Raw genomic sequence first — 10,854 nt, forward strand, 5'->3', positions numbered from 1 at the left:
ACTTTAATTCAACTGCAAAAAGATAGGATGGGGAAGAGCTTGCTTAACATGTGAAAAAGACAGAGTCTTGCTTGTCTGAGTCAACAGAGTGACATGGTCACGAAAAAGTTTAGTCAACCTTAGGCTGCCCTAATATAAAAATAGGACGTCATCTTTGCCCTGGATTCTGGCCTTGTCTGGCAACATCTCAGAATCACAGAACCATAGAATCTTGTGACATACAAGGCTCAGTTTAAGAGCTAATGGTGCTTAACCTGGAGAAGAGAAGCTATGACAAAATGGGGGAAGAGAAATGATTACTACAGAATATTTAGAAAACTTTCACGTGAAAAATTTACTAGACTTATGTGTGGTTCCAACTTTAATCCAGGGTTCATTGTGATATACTAAAAGGGAATACATTTTTGTGACACAATGAGGAGACTGGCCTGATGAGGCAGAGGGTATATGCTGGTGAGCAATGAGAAATAAGAATTTTAGGAATTTGACTATTCTCTTTTATCTACCTTTCCCTTACCCAGGAAGACTTGGCTTGGATAATCAGAACTTGATGAGGTAAAACCTTAGAGAAGGAAGACATAGAAACATTGGATACTCTACAAAGAAATAAAAGGTCTCTAGAATGTCCTATCTCAGTAGGAGCTTACACTTTAATAAGGAAGATGGTTGCACATATATACATGTATTCCTGGAATCCTAGAGGTTAGTTTAACCCAGACCAAAAACCACTCCATTTATCCCATTGCTCAGAAACTCCCCTATCTAAGAAATTGTCCTTATTTACCTCTCCCCGACCTTCACCCCTTCTACCTGACTGAGAATGCTTTTTTATCTCCATTAGCCACTGAAACATACAGACCACATTAGCATGCACTTTGTGATATGTAGGTTTGGCAATTTCCTTCAGTCAGGGTTCTATTCATCCAGTTTAACCATCAGTTTCCTCAGGGCAGGAACCTTTATATACTGTCCCCACCCAAAACCTGCTATTAATTTGTTCAGTTGCTTTAGGCTTCAGGGTCTTCTAAAAAAAAAAAAATCTCTTTCTAGGGGATAGAGGAAGAGAGAGAATTTGGAACTCAAAATTTTTAAAGATAAACATTTTTTAAATTGAAATAAATTTTTTTTTAAACTTCCCCCAGATCTAGTACATTGGGTGCTTACCAATTAGTTCATTGAATCGTGTGAAATCTACCTAAAGCACCCTGATGCCTTTCTTTTCTTCAAGGTTCCCATATCATGGACAAGATAGGGGCTTCAGAATGATGGAATGTGATATACATAAGGCAACCTCCCTACAATGGGATGCGTAGTTTCCCCAAGAGACCAGGACAACCAATAGATGATATTATAATAATTTTATACTGGGTACAAAGTACTTTCTTCATAACAACCCTGTGAGACTGGTAGAAGAAATGCCATAGATTCATAGTCTCTGATTTGGAGAACTTTAGAACAATAGAAGCTATGTAGAAATTAAACTCTCTTATGAGGCGGTGAGCTACTAGTCACTAGAAGCATTCAAGCAGAGGCTTGACGCCCACCCGTCAGGGACATCGTATAGAAGATTCTTGCTTTGGATAGGAGATTCCAACTCTGAGACTCTACAGAACTCATGTTTAGGGACAGCTAGGTGGCACAGTGGATAGAGCACTGGCCCTGGATTCAGGAGGACCTGAGTTCAAAGCCAGCCTCAGACACTTGACACTTACTAGCTGTGTGACCCTGGGCAAGTCACTTAACCCCAATTGCCTCACCAAAAAACAAAACAGAACTCATGTTTATATAGTACTTTAAAGTTTACAAAGCACTTTCTTCAAAACAACCCAGTGAAGCAAATAGGGCAGTTGTAATATTATCCTGCATACTGATGTTGTGGCTGCCTATATAATGTGTGCAAAAGTCAGTCCCTTCAGCCCTCAGTCATTACCTTAAAAACCCCAAGCATCCAATTAGTAGATTGAAAGGTTCTGTATCACACAATGAACTCCATGTAAATAGACTTGCAGTGTAGGGAGAGCAAAGGGGCAAACCCTGAGAGTGGTTCTCAACCCTATCTATAGGAAACAGCTGTGGTTTCTGTCCCAGAAGGAGGAATTCATCTAAGCCCGCAGAGTAGAAAGTAGAATGTGATGTCCCCTTCCCCTCAACAACCTGAACTCACTCCTTTCCATCTCTACTCCAGGCCTTGGGAACTAAACGTACAAGCAAAGGCAGAATGGAAAGAAAGCAAAGGGGGCATCTAGGTGGAGCAGTGGATAAAGAACCAGCCCTGTATTCAAGAGGACCTGAGTTCAAATCCAGCCTCAAACACTTGACATGTACTAGCTGTGTGACCCTTGGCAAGTCACTTAACCCTCATTGCCCCGGAAAGAAAGAAAGAAAGAAGGAAAGAAAGGAAGGAAGGAAGGAAGGAAGGAAGGAAGGAAGGAAGGAAGGAAGGAAGGAAGGAAGGAAGGAAAGAAGGAAAGACATATTTCTGGTATGACGAATGACCTAGGTTGGCAGGAATGACAAGGATATCTCTATAGAACTGGAGATAAGACAAGGGGTTTGGAAAACAAGTCATCAACCTGGCATGTTGTGATAGGGAGGGAGTACTCCAGCTGTTCTGATATCTATTAAAGTTCTCTCTGCCAGAAGCAGAAAGGACAAATAATTTCCTGGCTTGCCTTAAAGACCATTTGATCCTTCAAAAAAGTAGAGGAGGCAACAAAGTGGGCTGAGAAGAGAGCTGATCCTCACTGACAAGGAGAAACTGGTTGCTGGGGAGGATATGATGAGCTCACTGGGAGAAATATCTAGAGGTATCAATCGATCAATCAGCTACATGCCAGGAACTGTGTTAAACACTGGAGATTACAAAAAGAGGCAAAAGACAGTCCCTGTCCTCAAGGGGCTTGCAATTTAATGGGGGAGACAACATGTAAACTAATATATACAAAGCAAGCTATGTGGCAGGTAAACAGGAAATCATTAACAGAGGGAAGGCTCTAGAATTAAGAGGGATTCTAGCTGTGTGACCCTGGGCAAGTCACTTAACCCTCATTGCCCTGCAAAAAAAAAAAAAAATTAAGAGGGACTGGGGAAGGATTCCAGTAAAAGATGGGATTTCAGTTGGGACTCAAAGAAAGCCAGGGAGGTATAATACATAAAGATATCTGAAATATTTTTAGAGGGGATCAGGTATGGGTTGGTAAAGTGTCATTTACTCAGGAAGGTCAGTCTTCCTGCAGCCTCTTCCTCTGATCATTCAGAGCTTCCATTTAAAAGCCACTCATATTCATTCTTTCATTCCTCTCTGTACTCCACTCCTGACTCTCTGGACCTTTTTCTGAACCATGGCCCTGCATGAGTACCTTCTTCAGTTTCCTTTTATATATTGACTTCCCCATTAGAATGTAAACTCCTGGAAGACAGGGACTTCCTTTCTTTTGTGCTTGTATTTGTATCCCTAGCACTTAGCACATAGTAGGCCTTTAAATGCTTTTTTTGACTAGACTTACCCTCCCTCCTAAAATTAGAGAGTTGCTACCTTCCAACTTTAGCCCTAGGAGCCTATAAGTATGTAGATTTTTAAAAGATAATGCAGAAGATTGAAAAATGGACCATCAATGAAGGATAAATACAAAAGCATGGCATAATGGCCCTGTAACATTTGTGTTAAGAGCACTAAAGCTCAGAATGATTTAAGGATGTTGAGGAATACCAAAGATTGCTGAGAGAGAGAGAGACAGAGAGAGAGAGAGAGAGAGAGAGAGAGAGAGAGAGAGAACAAGAACTTTTGAAGGTTTTAAACTATACCTGGGGGAAAATATTTGGATCAAAAAAGGATTAGGGGGCAGCTAGGTGGTGTAGTGGATAAAGCCCTGGCCCTGGATTAAGGAGTACCTGAGTTCAAATCCAGCCTCAGACATTTGACACTTAACTAGCTGTATGACCCTGGGAAAGACACTTAACCCTCATTGCCCTGCAAAAGAAAAAAAAAGGATTAGAGGGGCAGCTAGGTGGTGCAGTGGATAAAGCACTGGCCCTAGATTCAGGAGGACCTGAGTTCAAATCTAGCCTCAGACACTTGACACTTACTAGCTGTGTGACCCTGGGCAAGTCACTTAACCCTCATTGCCCTGAAAAAAAAAAAAGGATTAGAACTACTGCTTGGCTCTCTTGGGCTGGGACATTGGAGGAAGCAGCCATGTGACCCCCTCACTCTCTCTCTATCCTAGGTATGTAGGGCTTCAGAACTTTCAGAGGCATGTGCTCTCTCTTTACTAACATTTAATATGATTTAATAAATGCTTAATGCCAAAGGGAAAGAAAAAGAACTACTGCTTAGGGTGGACAGGATGATAGTAACCAACAATGAAGAGTCAAACTTCAATAAGCACCTACTATGGGCCAAGCACTGTGTTAAGCAGCTGGAGGTAGAAAGAAAGGCAAAAACAGTCCCTACTCTCAAGGAGCTCAAAGTGTAATGGGGGAGACAACAGTCAAACAACTATGTACAAACAGGATATATGTAGGAAAAATTCCACATAATCAACAGAGGAATGATACTAGCATTAGGAGGATTGGGAAGTAGAGACTCCAGGAGAAGAAAGAAATTTTAGCTGAGAATTGAAAGAAGCTGGGGAAGCCAGGAAGTGAGTCTTCTAATTCTTCTGTGAGACAGATAAAACAGAAATGATTATCCTCATTTTACAGATGAAAAAACTGAGGCTCAGAGAAATTATGTTACTTCTCTTTTGTCACAAAGTTTCTAAGTGCCAGGGGTAGGAGTTTAACACAGTCTTCCTGTCTCCAAGTCTAGCTCTCCATGCCATACGGCCTCAGTTTGGTACAAGAAGGGGAGTTATGGCAGGACTCAAGGGCAAATGTTGCCTCAGTTCTAAAAAATGGAAAGAGAATGGAGTTTGCAAATTCTAGGCCAGTGAGTTTGATTTTGATTGGGGGGGGGGAGGAGAGGGGGAGCAGGGATCTAGTGAACATCTAGAAACAGAAGCAGTGATGGTGGTGTGGCAGCATTGCCTCATTAAGAGCATGTCATTCCAGACTAACTGCATTTTGGTTTTGACAAATTTTTCAGAGTCATAACTAGGAATCAAAGTTCCTGGAACAAATTCAGCTTAATGGGGGATGATAGAGGGAGTGTCAGCATGGAGGGCAATGTGACCATTCCCAGTAGTCAATTTACTGTGTGCTTGCTATGTGCCAGGTACTGTGCTAAGCACCAGGAATACAAAACAAAAAAGGAATATAATCTCTATCTTCAAGGAGCTTACATTTTAATGGGGAAGACAACTCATACAAGGAAACTGAAAAGCCGGGCCTGGTGGGAAATGAAGAGATGGATGCCCTGAGAACCCTTCTTAAATGGAGGTTCCAAGAGATCCCTGAAAAATCCAATCAGAAAAAGGGACCCCAGGGGCATAGGGTATTTCTGGGTATGAATTCTAGGGCTAAAGTCATCTTCCAGGATGAAGAGGATTCTGGAACATGGCAGAGAACTCTAGAGGAGTGCAATCTGGGGAGAAAATGACCTCTGCCTGAAGCCATCCAGTGAGGGCAGGGACTCCACTATCCCCATAGGAAGCCCAGTTCCTTTTTGGATGGCTCTGCTTGTTAGGAAGTTTGTCTTGACATCAAAACCAAATCTGCCATTTTGCTCCTTCCACCCACTGCTCCTGGTTCTGTCCTCTAGGGCCAAATGTAAGCAGCCTCTCAAATTAAGAGCTGTCATGTCATCTTTGATTCTTCTCTACTCCAGACTAAATACCCCATGGCAAGGGAATGTTGTAGATTTAGTTGACTTATATTTTAGCAAAGCGTTCAACAGTCCCACAAGTTATTCTGCTAGAAAAGATGGAGACAGGTGGTGTGTTCAATTGGTGTGCTTAGGTGGATTTAGAACTTTTTGAATGGACCCAAGGTTTAATCATTAATGATTTAATATCATTTAATGATTTAATATCAACCTGTAAGAAGGTCTCCAGGGAAGCAGCCCAGGGATCTTGAACCTGTGCTTGAACCTGTGATGTTTAACATAATCATCAAGGACATGGGATAAAGGCAAAGGAAGAAGATGTAAAATTGTCAGGTGACACAGAGCTGCAAACACAGAGAATGCTAGAGCTAGGATCCAGAAAGATTTTACCAAGTTAGAATATTGCACTGAATCTAATAAGATGAAATCTAACTGGGATAGATTTACAGTCTTATACTTGGGTTCATTCTGCTTTCTGTTCTCATCATTCAACTGAAACTGCTTATGCCTTCCCTCTTCTCATTAATACTTCCCACTGATACGCTGTGACCCCTTTGGGGGTTTTCTTGACAATGATACTGGAGTAGTTTGCCATTTTCTTCTCCAGTTCATTTGGCAGATGAGGAAACTGAGGCAAAAAGAGTTAAGTGACTTGCCCGGGAGCCACACAGCTAGTAGGTATCTGAGGCCAGATTTGAACTCAGGAAGATGAGTCTTCCTGACTCCAGGCCTGGCACTCTATCTACTGTGCCACCTGGCTACCCTCCAAATCAGTATGAGTCTCCAATATGATGTCAGCCAAGAAAGTTAATACAATGTTAGGCGATATTAAAAGAGGCATGACTTCCAAGAATTAGAAGTGATGGTCCCACCACATATACTCTGCCCTGGCCAGACTATAGCTGGAGTATTGTATACAATTCAGGCTGTTATGTTTTAGGAATTAAGGTAACATTGATTAATTACTTGTTATGGGCCAGACACTGTGGCAGGTGCCAGGAATGCAAGACCAAAATCATCCCTGACCTCAAGGAGCTTACATTCTGAAGAGACATTGAATAAGCAGGAAGGTCTCCATGGGACAGTAACCAAGATGATGAATGGCCCCAATATTATACATCATGAAGGAAAGCAGGGATATTTAGCCTAGAGAAATGAAGGGTTAGGGGGAATAAGAAAGCTATCCTTGTCATATGGAAGAGTATTGGGTTTGTTCTGACTGGTTCAGCAGGTCATGACAAGGAGTAAGAGGTGTAAGCTGAAATGGTAGATGTAGTCTTGATGTAAGGGAGAGGGAAGGAGAGCGCAACCTTCCCACCAGCTTCAATTATCTAAAAGCAGAATGGGCTGCCCTGGAAGGTACCACATTCTGCTTTACTGGAGGCAAAAGGAATATGAGGAGGAAAGTGTATCTGATCACGGGCTATGTATATACTAGAACAGTTTCTTCTTCAGAAGTAGATGGGACAAAATGGCCAATGAGGTGTCTTCCAACTCATATTCTGTGAATCTCTGATTCTGTGCACAAAGCCCCAAGAAGACTTGGGAAATGATTGGGTTAAGAGTTGAGGGAAGGGGGCAGCTAGGTGGCGCAGTGGATAGAGAACCGGCCCTGGAGTCAGGAGTACCTGAGTTCAGATCCGGCCTCAGACACTTAATACTTACTAGCTGTGTGACCCTGGGCAAGTCACTTAACCTCAATTGCCTCACTTAAAAAAAAAAACCACACACACACACAAAAAGAGTTGAGGGAAGGAGGAGTGAAAGGTAATGTCAAGGTTTCCAACGTGAGAAAATGGGTAAAATGGTGATACCACACACAGATGTATTGAAGTCCGAAAGATGAGCAGCTCTAAGAGGAAAATAGTGTGCTTTATTTTGGACTTATTTAGTTTGGATATATTGGACATCGGTACTAAATCAGAGGAGAGGATCTAGAACTCAGAAGAGAGCCCAGGACTAGAGATTTAGATTTGGGATTTATCTGCACAGAGATAATCATGGGTATCATAAGATTTAGACATGGAAAGGATTTTCATGATTATCTTGTCCAACCATCTATTTTTACAGGAGGAGAAACTGAGATACAAGAAGGGGAAGTGACTTGTGCAAGGTGACATGGTGACAGAGCCTCAGTTTAAAATCTAATTCCCTGATGACAATGAACCAAAGAAAGCTCAGAACGAAATTATTACAATACCTGTGTTTATTTATTTCTTAAATTAGACTGTCTTCCAATTTTAAAAAATATATTAATTTTTGTTTTTAATTTAAATCACCAAACAAAATGGGCATTTCCATATATATCAGAGAAAAGAAAAAAGGAGGATTTTATATGACATGAAGAATCTTTATTCCATATACCTTTATTTCCTTTAAAGATATAAAATAGGGGCAGCTAGGTGGCACAGTGGATAGAGAACCAATCCTAGAGTCAGGAAGACATGAATTAAAATCCAACCTCAGATACTTACTAGCTGTGTGACCCTGGACAAGTCACTTAACCCTGATTGCCATACATGTGCACACACACATATGTAATTATTAAAATAAGTATATTAAATATATTATATGTGTATATAAAATACATAATACAATATTATATATAATAAATTCAGCCTATAGTTTTCTTTGGGGGGGGGTTTTGGTTTTGGTTTTGGTGAGGCAGTTGGGGTTAAGTGACTTGCCCAGGGTCACACAGCTAGTAAGTGTCAAGTGTCTGAGACCGGATTTGAACTCAGGTCCTCCTGACTCCAGGGCTGGTGCTCTATTCACTGTGCCACCTAGCTGCCCCATGTAGTTTTCAAAGCTATTCTGCTTGTCTGGCTCAGGCTTTCCTTTTGTCCTCTACTGTACAATTTTTAAAAGATGCCTTTCTTCCTTCCTTTCTTCTACTTCTTTCTTCTATTTTATTTCTCTCTCTTTCTTTCCTTTCTTCCTTCATTCTTTTTCTTTTACCCTATCCTTATCCCCTCCTGTCTCTCCCATCCTACCACCATAGAGAGGAGGATTAAGGGAAGGGTGGGAACCTTATAACAAATATGCATAATCAAGCAAAATAAATTTCCACATTGGACATGTCCAAAAATGTAGCTCTATCTTTTTCTGCACACTAAGTCCATAATCTCTCTCTCAAGATAACATGCTTCATCATTCATCATCAGTCCTCTGGAATTAATTCAACCACACCTACATTTAGGGGTTGAAGAGAAGAGGAAAAGCTAGTGAAGGAGTCTTTAGCTAAAGAGATTCAATTTGTCCTGTGGTCTACACAGAGGACAAAACTAGGAACAGTGAACAGAAGTTGCAGAAAAGCAGATTTAGGCTCTGTAAAGAAAATGCAAGGAAAAACTTTGTAAGACTTGTAGCTGTCCAGTGTTGAATGAGCTGCCTCAGGAGGTAGCAGGATTACTAGCCGTCATTAACCAAAGACTAGATGGCCATTTGTTGGTGGTTTTGGAAGGGCTTTCTGTAAAATGTAGGTTGGACCTGCTTATTTCTGAGGTTTCTTTCAACTATAATATTCTGTAATTCTCCATGATTTAAAAAAGTAATAATTAGAGCTATAAAAGGAGACCTATTAGACTGTAATGGTTTGGAAACCAAGGGAAGAAAAAACATCAAGTAAGAGGTGGTCCACAGTGTCAAAATTTGCAAAGGTCAAGGAAGCCCATGACCAGAAACAGGTAGCTATATTTCACAATCAGTGACCTTTGACAGAACAGCTTCAGCAGGGTGATGGGGTTGGAATACAAATCACATGGAGTTGAGGAATGTTGGCATTGGCCAGTAGCCAACTTTTTGAGAAATTAGGCAGTGAAGAAGTGGAAGAAAGATGGAATATCAGCCAGATAGGGTAGAATGGTAAAAACCTAGAAGACTTTACTAAGACTGAGGAGACCTGGACATGCTTATAAGCAGAGAGGAACAAATCCTTAGAGGAATAGAGACTGAAGATGTATAAGAGAGGCAATAGTCACTGAAATAAAATCTTAGAGATGGTATAGGAGGTAATGGGATAGAGTATGTTCATTCACTCAATAATCATTTTTTTAAATAAATCATTGTTGATATCTTTTGCTTTTTACTGAATAATCATTTGTAAAGGGCCTACTATGTTCCAGGTACTTTGCTAGATTCACAGAATTCAGAGACAAAAACAAAACAGCACTTGCTTTCATGTAACTTACATTATATTGGAGGAAAACAAGATATGTACAAATGAATAAGTACAAAATATATACAAGACACTATGGAATAGTTTGGGGGCATTAGAATAGGGAGATCAGGAAAGGGCTCAAAGAGGCAGAGGTAAGGAAGGAACAAGTTCCTGTCATAAGGGATAGTTTATGCAAAGACACGGATGGAGATGGAAGATGAAATGTCCAGTTCTTGGAAAAACAAAGAGGCCAACATGGCTAAAATAAAGGGTGAGTGAAGGGTAGTGATGTCAAATCAATCTGGAAATGGAAGCTGGAGCTAGACTGTGAAGGGCTTTAAAGGTCAGGCTGAAGACTATATTATAGTTGATCTTAAAAACAATAAGATAAAAGCCTAAGGTCAGGCTTGCACTTCAGAAAAAGTTTTGCCAGTGCTGTGAAGACTTAATGGGCAAGGGGTGAGACAGAAAGCAGGAAGGCCAATGAGACAATCTAGCCCATGGCCTCGGTGAAGCTGGAGGCTTAAGTCATCTGTTGTAAATTGGGGAGGGGGAGCAGGGTTAGGGCCAGGGGAGACTGGGAGCAGGAAGAGAGAGAGAAAGCTTTGGAACAGCCACAATGAGAAATTATATAAGGCATCAATTTTAGTTCTGTTATAAGGTTAGGATGCAATCTTAGGCAAGTCGTTTAACATCATCTCCAAGGTCATTTACAGGTCTATGTTCCTATGATTCTGTGGGATCTTTTCCCTTGGGGAGTTAATGTTCTAATTCAGGGGGTTGGTAAACTATTACAAGACAAGGACCAAACCCAGCTGTCAGCCTGTTTTCGTGTGAGAGGTAAGAGTAATTTTTATTTGAAAATACTACAAAACTTTATTTTAAAGTGTAAAAACCATTCTTAGCTCCTGAGCTGTACAAAAGCAATCCC

This window comes from Dromiciops gliroides, chromosome 4 (genome assembly GCF_019393635.1).
Source record: "Dromiciops gliroides isolate mDroGli1 chromosome 4, mDroGli1.pri, whole genome shotgun sequence".
Lineage (NCBI taxonomy): Eukaryota > Metazoa > Chordata > Mammalia > Microbiotheria > Microbiotheriidae > Dromiciops > Dromiciops gliroides.